This window comes from Peromyscus californicus, unplaced genomic scaffold, assembly GCF_007827085.1.
Source record: "Peromyscus californicus insignis strain IS unplaced genomic scaffold, ASM782708v3 Scaffold_10__1_contigs__length_136768540, whole genome shotgun sequence".
NCBI lineage: Eukaryota > Metazoa > Chordata > Mammalia > Rodentia > Cricetidae > Peromyscus > Peromyscus californicus.
The window spans coordinates 55627743-55636831 of record NW_026294391.1 but is presented as its reverse complement, the minus strand read 5'-3'; the positions used below and the strand labels follow the sequence as shown (position 1 = coordinate 55636831).

General features: G+C 50.9%; 1 long non-coding RNA gene across 1 annotated transcript; it reads right to left on the bottom strand.

Moving 5' to 3' along the window:
- Positions 1 to 4030: 4030 nt before the first annotated feature.
- LOC128114986 (uncharacterized) lies at positions 4031 to 6096 on the bottom strand. The gene is made up of 2 exons (XR_008219951.1): positions 5996 to 6096; positions 4031 to 4212 (listed from the first exon to the last, which is right to left on the bottom strand). It is a non-coding gene; the product is annotated as an uncharacterized LOC128114986 (long non-coding RNA).
- Between the last annotated feature and the right edge of the window lie 2993 nt (positions 6097 to 9089).

Here is a 9089-nt window from a genome sequence, read left to right as displayed (position 1 = left end):
GTGATATGATCCTGTAGTCCCAGCATTTGGAAAGCTGAGGCAGGAGGATCATAAGCCGCCAGGCCAGCCTGACCTACATATTGAGAATATTTCTCCAGGAAAAAAAAAGCCAGAAAAGTAAGATACCTATTATAGTTCCATTCCTTCAAGTGAATTATAACTAGCCCAAATCACTTTAAAATTTCCTGTCTCTTCAGATTTCTGGATTAGAAACCAATAAAAACATTCACCTAATGCAAAAAAAAAAAAAAAAAAAAAAAAAAAAAGGGTTCTGACTAGGCCACTGACTCTGAGTTAGTTAGGCTTGGAGGTATGGACTTAGTGGTCACAGTCTAGAATTGTCCAAAGTGAGGCAGGACAGATGGCACAGTGGGCAAAGAGCTGCTCAAGCATAAGGACCTGTCTGTGTTCAAGTCCCCCGAACCACATGTATGCTAGTACGCACAGCACTATTGGACGGAGGGACACCGGAGGATTGCTGGTGCCGGAGCTTGCTGCTCAACAGCCTCGCTCTGGGGTCAGTAAAAGACCCAGTCTTAGGAGAAGAAAGAAGGCAGGAAGTGACCGAGCAGGACACCCAGCATCTTCCTCTGGTTTCCATATGTGTGAATTCCTTGACACATTCGGGTGTGCAGACATCCTTACATATACACAATAAATAAATAAAAATTTACAAAAAGAACCCCCAAGGGTGTATGCAGTTTGTCAAAGCAGACTCAAGAGACCCATTTTCCAGGTGGTCTAACCTCTAAAAAGGCAAGCTTGGATCTAAGGCCTTTTGCTTGTTGTGGGATACACAGAACCCAGAGGCAGCTATGCATGCGTGAAGACAGAACTCCAGAGGCAGCAGGTCGAGGTCTGCCTGATACACCTCCAGGCTGGTTTCTGCTTAACTCATCTGGGGAATATGTGGCCTGGCTCTGCACAGATTTTGATGTCTGTTTATGACACAGTCCGAGATCAAATCCCAGCACCTGACCAGGGCTATCTCCAGGAGAGGCGCCAGAGACAATTTAATGGAGAAGTAAGTCTTCCCAGTGCATACCATGCTTCTGAAGTACTGCCTCTCATTCTGACATCTCTGATAACTAGATGCCCATGGGTGTGAGCAGAGATAGGAGTGGGTGGGTGGCAAGGTTTAGAAGGCAACCCCTTCATTTTATAATGTCACTGTACTATCTAGAGAAGTATTTATTGAAGCCTTCTAGTGACTTAGCCTCAGAACCCAGAGTAGAACCCAGGTCTCTTGACTCCCGAGTCCTGTCCTTCCCAAACCCACGGCACAGCACAGCATACCCACACCCATTTTACTTCAGTTCTCTGCACCCCAGATGCTTTCAGCTTCAATATAAACTGAGGACATGACCACTCCAAGGTACGGTTGAGGGGCAGGTTTTTATTGTAGGTATGAGGGAGAGGACAGCCAGAGGCCTCTGGAAGAGACCAGGGCAGGGACAGAAAGTGGTACATTGAACAGGGTCAGTGGACTGGACCAGGCCATGGCGCTGGGGAGGGGGGGTTTGGGGGAAGAGCCGGAGAGGAAGACAAAGAGAGTGTGGGCAAAGGAGACTGGGGGGGGGGGGGGGCTGGGGCCAAGAGAGGAAGACAAAAGAGCGCCAAGAGAGTGCATGGCCGAAATGACAGGCTTATATGGGCCTGAGAAGCTGGGGGAGGGAAGCCCGTGAGCTGGGGAAGTTTAGGGTAGGGGGTGGGGTGAGAAGAGCTGAGAAGAGCCTCAGGTACTGAGTGAGCCTGGAGGGCAGCATGGTCTTTCATATGCTAATTGGCATCACAGTTAGCTATTTGTCCAGAGTTTCTTTTGAAGCTGACAGTAGCCACTTGCCACCTGTAGCGATTAGACACTTGACCCTGAAGTGGAAGGGCACTAGTGGTACAGCCCTGGGTTCCATGAATAACAACACAACAAAGGACAACCCAACAAACTGGAAGATATGCTGGAAGAGCAGAGTGGTGGTGCCTGGTGGCACAGGCCTTTAATTCCAGCACTCAGGAGGAGGCAGAGGCAGGCGGATGTCTGTGAGTTCGAGGCCAGCCTGGTCTACAGAGTGAGTTCCAGGACAGTCAGGACTGTTACACAGAGAAGGCTGTTTCCAAAACCAAACACACAAAAGTGCTGGAGGGAGGGTGCAAACAGTGTTCTAGATGACACTGCCCAGCCGAGTGCTGAGTGTGCTCAGTAAGATGTGCTGAAAGGTGTGCTGGGAATAAACATATACACTGTTCTTTGAATATTGAGTATGGACCTAAGGAAGGGGAATGGCTCACTAACAAGTTTTATGTTGGTCCCTTGAAAGATTTCTATGTTCTCAAGTCAGCCACTTGCATACCACCAAATACAGGGTGGGGGTGAGGGGGGAGACAGAGTCTCACTATGTAGCCCAGGCTGGCCTCAAATTGACCATCTTCCTGCCTCAGTCTTTCTAGTTGTTGAGATTACAGGCAGATGCCACAAACTTTGGCTTACGGTTGTTTTAACCAACCAAGAAACAAGTTGGCATGAAATCAGTTGTAGGTGGTGTTCACACCTTTTTACATGGATTACATATTCAAATTATATTTTGGATAATTGGGCCGCAATGGAACATTACAGTTAATTTTACTTGTCAACCTTAGTTTCTAGAAAGTTCTAGTTCTCGTGTGTGTCACCGGGCTACATGTCCAGCAGGAAGAAGGCATTAACAATGTTGTCAGTTTTGAAGCACTAGCAGGGTAGGCAACGAGGCCAGGGGCCAACAGCCAGTGAGAAGCAGACACTACAGGACAGACAGAAGCAACCAGCAAGCAGAGCTTCTGAGGCCGGGCTGCCCGAAGGCTAGTGAGGGCTCTGGTAAGAACCTCTGACACAGCCAGGTGGTGTGGCGGTGGCCGTAAGAGCGTAAGCCTTTAATCTCGGCAATCAGAGCAGAGGCAGATGGATGTCTGAGTTCTAGGCCAGCCTGGGCTACACAGGAAACTCCTGTCTCAAAAGAACCTCTGATGGGCCAGTCCACACAGAGTCCCGGGGTAGGGGATTGGAGGCCTAGTTTCAAGTCGGGGAGAACTGGGAAAAATGGGCAGCAGCAGCTCTGCAAGGCTGCCCTGATAGACTTAAGGACAGAGTCTGTGCCCTGGGCTGTACTTGACCTCACTGTGACATTTAGCTTCTCTGTGCCTCAGATTTCTCTCCTGTGAAATGGGAATACAGCCAAGCTCCTGTGCCACAGGGAACGAGTAAAGCTCTCAGTGCTTGCCACACACTGCGGACTCCAAAGGTGTTAATGTCGTCATGATTAGTAAGGCGTTGGGAAGCCAGCAGTGGCTGTTCACCTTAGGCCTCCTCCTACAGTCCTAGGATGGGCCCTGGCTGATGGCTTAGGGAGCTAGCTGTAGGTAGGAGTACAAGGCCAAGGAACAAGGTGGGATGAAATCAGTTGCAGGTGGTGTTTACACCCGAGGCAGAGGTCCTGAGGCTCCAGGTGAAGCTGCAGCTGAGGTCAGAGTCCTCCCTAGGGGTTGGCTCTGTGGCCACAGCTGCGGACGTGAGGCTGTAGGCTCAGGAACTGAGGCAGCCCAAGCCAGCCTCTCCTCTCCTCTTTCTAGAAACATCCCTGGATGTGACAGGCCTTGTCCTAGTCCTGCCTGTGCATAGGGATTGTGGGCCTTGGCTCAGAGAGGGAAAATCACATGGAGACATAGAAATCCCTCTGTCTATAGCTCAAATAACGAGCCCCAGCTTTTGCTGCAAAGCACAAAGCCAGAAGCAGCACTTGAGGGCTCGGAGAGCTGCCAGCTCTGGGTCTGCTGTCGCCAGCCTTAGAGCGCTGGGGTAGGCAGGCACCACACCACTCCATTTGTATGCCCAGTCATGTCCTGGGGTTCGCTTTTCTTCCCCAGCAGAAGGAGATTGCAGTCTGGGTCTGGCCCTTCAGTTAGCAGTGTCCTAGAAAGTGTGCCCTGCCCCCCCCCCCACTGTTTGTGGCCTCGTGAAGAGGAGAGCACAAGTGTCAATAGTAACAGCAGAACAAAGAGATGAAGGCAATACTTTTTAATATCCCATCAGTCCAGGCAAGCAGGAGACCCAGGCGAAGGAACTTCCAAGAGGCTGAGATGGTCTAGTCTGAGGAAGGGAGTGCTTTCTGGTTCCCCCATGGCCGATATTCCCTCTCAACTTCAGAAGTGGGAGAGATGACGGGCCCATCTGTTTGGAATTTACTGCAAGGAGAAAGAGAGATGGGGAGGGGAGGGAGAGAGGGAGGGAGGAATAAAGAAGATGTGTGTGTGTGTGTGTGAGAGAGAGAGAGAGAGAGGAGAGAGACAGACAGAGAGAGAGAGAGACAGAGAGGGGGGAGAGAGGAAGGAGAGAGAGAGAGAGAGAGAGAGAGAGAGAATATGAAAATCCAATCTTGGCCATCTCTCTCCCCAACCTGTTCCCTACCATTGACCTCGGCAGCACTGGAATTCACAAAGAGCAGTCAGGATTTTTCAAACTGTTCTGGGGCAAGGTCTCTGAGCAGACAGTGGGGGCCATCCAGGCTGGTAGTCATTTGATTTGATTTGATTTGATTGTGGAAGTGGATTTCACAAATGCCGGGCAAACACTCTGCCACTCTTTTTTCCATTTTCTTACATTTCGAGACATGGTCTCAGTGCTCTGGCCAGGCCAGGAGTGAACTCACTCGGTAGTCAAGGCAGGCCTTGAAAGGCTGATCCTCCTACCTCAGTCTCTGGGGTAACTTGGATTACAGGGCTGTGCCACCAGACCTGGCTCAGGCTGGTAGTCTTCACCTGTTACCAGATATTTCTGTGAACAGTGTTTGTATGTATATACAGTGAACAAGCATGTCTATGTTATGGAGCTATCTACGGAGTCTCTCTGTCTCTCAAGGAGCCCAGAGAGCACCCGCAGATAGCCTTGAGGTCTACTTCAGGCTACACCTGAATGTCTGTCCCCTCTGCCTGGCTTCGGGTGGGTATGGGGAGAGACTGGGTTATAAAAGCAAATTTGACCAAGAGGGTAGAAGGGAGAGGGAGGAAACGCTTGTTGCAATGGGGACAGACTCGCTAATGGCCTAGTTAGTTGCCTTTGCTCAGGGGCTTGCCATTCAGCCACACTGTCCGCAGCTGACTGTGCATATTTGGGGCTGGCCAAGGCAGAGGGACACTGGTAGAAATCGTCTCCCAGGGAGCTGTGTTTGCACAGCAAATACACAGAGAGCACTGCACAGATCCAATGAAGCAGCTTGGAAGTTGTGCCGGAGACTGAGAGAAAAGATGGGGATCGGCTTGCCCGGAAAATGAAAGAGCATCAGACCAGGGGCTAGGAGGCCTGTGCTGGTAGAGCCATCCAAGACCTGATCTGTTTGTTGCCCTTCTCTGGGCCTCGGAGTCTCCATCGCTCAGGGAGAGGCTGTGCTCTGGTATCCTTGCTGCCAGTTCCGATTAAGTCAGGACTCACTGAATCCAGATATAGAGACTCTATTCATGTCTGAGGACATCTTTGAATCCTTTGCATCTGAGATTCGGTGGGACCTCCCAGAGCAATCGTCCTTCGAGGCAGCACCCCTCCCCTAACCACCCAACGGAGAGGCATCTTTAGGAACTTGTCTTTGGGGGAAGGGCCAAGCTCCCCCCTTCATCTTTCCCATCTCACCTGCACCTCCGGAAGTCCTTCCTGGATCTCCCTTTCATCCCTTCTGTATATTTGGGTTCTCCTGAAAGGAGTGTCTCTAGGGTCCCATTTTGAATTTCTTTTGTTTCCCCCAACCAAGGAGAGGAAGAATCTGACTGCACATCTGTTTGGAATTTGGGGTGGGGGTAGGGAAACGAGGCAGCTCACTTCTGGAGCACTCCATGAGTTCCAGGGTGGGGGGAACCTGGGAAAAACCAGAGCCTCCTGCCACCCCCTCCCCCTGATCCCCCTCCCTCCCATGGTCCCTGTCAGCTGCCTCTTTGGCCTTTCTCATCTCTGAAACAAACAAACAATCAGGAGGCAAACCTGAAACCTTGTGCTGAGACGGTAAACAGCGAGGCCGGCTGGGCTCCGGCCTTAATGGGCCCCAGCCCCGGCCTGTCTGCTCCCGCCGGCCTGCCTCCAATGTGTTTCTGATTTGTACCGAGCTAGCGGCTCTGCCACGCTGAATGTGGCAGCTGCCTCAGCCCCGCCTCTCGGGAATGCAGGGGTGGGAAGGTTGGGAGAAGTGGGAGGAGGGGACCCCACCTCCTCAAACAGCTTGGTGCAGAGGCCGTGGCAGGAACTTCGGAGCCATATACACAGACGTGGTCAGGGAAGGGGGTGGCAGTGCGGATGGATTTCATCTGGCTATAAACAAACATGCTTCTCATTTAAGGACCCAGGGGTGCCAGTCACCAGATCCCTCTTCCCCATTTTCCAGGGGGCAGGCAAAGCAACAATTGAAATAGGGATGCTTGGGGATCAGAATGGGTTCTTTTCAAGGAATCCTACCTCCCCCAAATGGTGGGAATTTTCTGAAGGTGGGAAGGCAGAAGCGGGCAGGAAGAAAATGAAGTTCTCTGAACAATTGCCTCCAGAAAACCTGGGAGGAGATGGACACAAGAAGTTCTTTCTGCAAAACAACTGAGGGGCAGGGGCCGAAGAATGCAGTGTTTATGACCTCTGACTCTAACTCTCAGAGTCCATGTACTATTGGGCTGGGTTTCCCTAGAGACTTGTGACGGAGGGGTTCGGTGCCCATCAAGAAGGTAGCCTTTGGTGGCCTAACCCCTCACTTGATGAGGAAAGGCATATGCCATCTTTGCTCGCTGACTTTGCATACCCATGCTTACCTTCCATGAGCATCTCCTTATAAGCTCAGCTTAAGCATCTTGGCCATTTCTCTTGCTCTTTCCATCCTTATGTTAAGATGTAAAACCTCTATGTTCCCACATCGACCGGGGGGTGGGGGTGGGGTGGGGGTGGGGTGGGGGGCAAGGACGACGACACAGGGGGAGGGGGGGGACGGGGGATGGGACGACGGACTATTGAGAAGGCAGAGTTGGCCAAGTGCTTTCCATCAAAGGAGTTTTCTTCTGATTAGGCATGGTGGTACATGCCTGTCATCCTAACCAGGCTAGGGAAGAAAGATTGCAAGTTTGAGACCAGCCTGGGCTACACAGTGAGACACTGAATGACTCAAAACCTAAATTTGGGCTGGGGATGTGGCTCAGTTGGTAGAGTGCTTGCCTAGCATGCACGGGGCCCTGGGTTCAGTCCTCAGCATCAAAGAAAACTGGGTGTGGTGGCACCCCTATAATCCTAGCACTTGGGAGGTGGAAGCAGGAGAATTCAAAGTTCAAGGTCATCCTCAGCAGCATAGAAAGTTCCAGGCCAGTGTGGGCTCCATGACACCATGTCTCAAAATCTAAATAATAATAAAAACCCACAAAAATGTCCCCAAATCACATGATATATTCAATTTTTAGCAATTTCCTTCCGCATCTTCCCCAGGGCCTTAAGTCACCGCTTACCATCTCAGGGGCCTTTCTGTACTTGGGATTAAAAGTATGATTGAGGTCAGGATCAATACGGTCTAGAAAATGGTAGCTTCAAGCCAGGTGTGGTGGTGTACACTTGTAATCCCAGCACTGGAGGGACTAAAGCGGGGGTGGGGGGGTGGGGGGGTCAGGGATGTCGGAATCATGAGTTTGAGGCCAGCCTGGAGTACACAGTGAGACTCTACTTTTTGTGTGTTTGTTTGTTTTGTTTTTAAAAAGACAAAAAAATGGAAAGAAAGGCAAAGAGAAGAAAGGAAGAAAAAAAGAGAAAAACGTAAGTTTTACTCTGTAGACTTACTCAACTCCCGTGGACATCTCAAGCTCTGGCTGTGATAATTATCCAACCGCTGCTCTCCCAGCCTAAAAGACTGGATTCGACCAGAAGGCAGGCCCCTGGGGGCAGCAGTCCAGTCCAAAAAGCCAGCCGTCTTGGCTGCCTCCTTCCTAGACCCCAACTCACAGGAATGTGGGAGGTGGTGGGGGAGCAGGATGTCCTTGGGAAAGCAGCCCCTGGGACCCTGTGGCTTTGTGGCTGTTTATTCCCCCTCCTGCTTATTCTTCAAGTCCTGAGCACTTCCCACAGTGTCTAGCCAGTTCAACTTATGCAAGCACCATTGTACGTTAACAAGGAAAACTCCCATCTCTAGTGTGCACATACCTCTCTTCTAGCTGCAACTCTGCTGAGAGACGGGGAGAGGAAGACCCTGTCACTCGGTGGGATGGTTACCCCCAAGGGTCTGGACTACACATACCTGTTACCCCTAGGTTCTGGACTACAAGTACCTGCATGTGGGTGTTTTGGGTGTAGATCTTGGGGGAACACAACCCTTTCTTTGTAGACATTTTGAGGGTGAGGAGCAACTGGTTTAGCCTTTGCAGTATTAGAGCAGACAGAAGAGGACTGTGACCCTCAGCCCCTCCCCTTAAGAGCTGCCTCTATGATCAGGTGGTCCCTACTCTGCTCCCCCAGAACAGTGCACTCCCCCTCTTTCTTCCCAGTTCCCGTGTCTCTCCTATACTCAGAAGCCATTGAGCCCAGCATGTCAAGCCTCTGCACACTCCAGGGACTGCAAGGGATACCATAATGGCAGCAGAGAGATGACATACAGGCTACCAGAAGGCTGCCCAAGCCAGAGGAACAAAGAAAGCTCCTGGCTGACCCCTGCCAGTAATGGCTTCCGGAATCAGATAATTCATTCTCCTGACTGATTTGAATCGCAGTTTCTCATCTAAGACCCTGTGGGAGGAGACATTAGATTACATGGCCATGAAGGGGCCCGACTTGCTGTGTCCCACTGTGACAGGATGACCAATACCACTAGCAGCACCCTAGGACTCCACTGTTTTTCCAGAGGTTTCTATCTTTTATAAACTCTTCCCCACACAACCAATGGCATCAAGCCAGCCTTGGTTTTGACATGGGCTTAGTGGGGCCCAGGCTGTATTGAGGGATACAGAGTGCCAGAGATCAATCATTCATTCATTTATTCCCACATCCAATCCTGTATTGGTACTCACAGGGTGCCCAGAAATGCCCAGTCTCACCTCCAGACCAAGATGTTTATTTGTTTTATTGA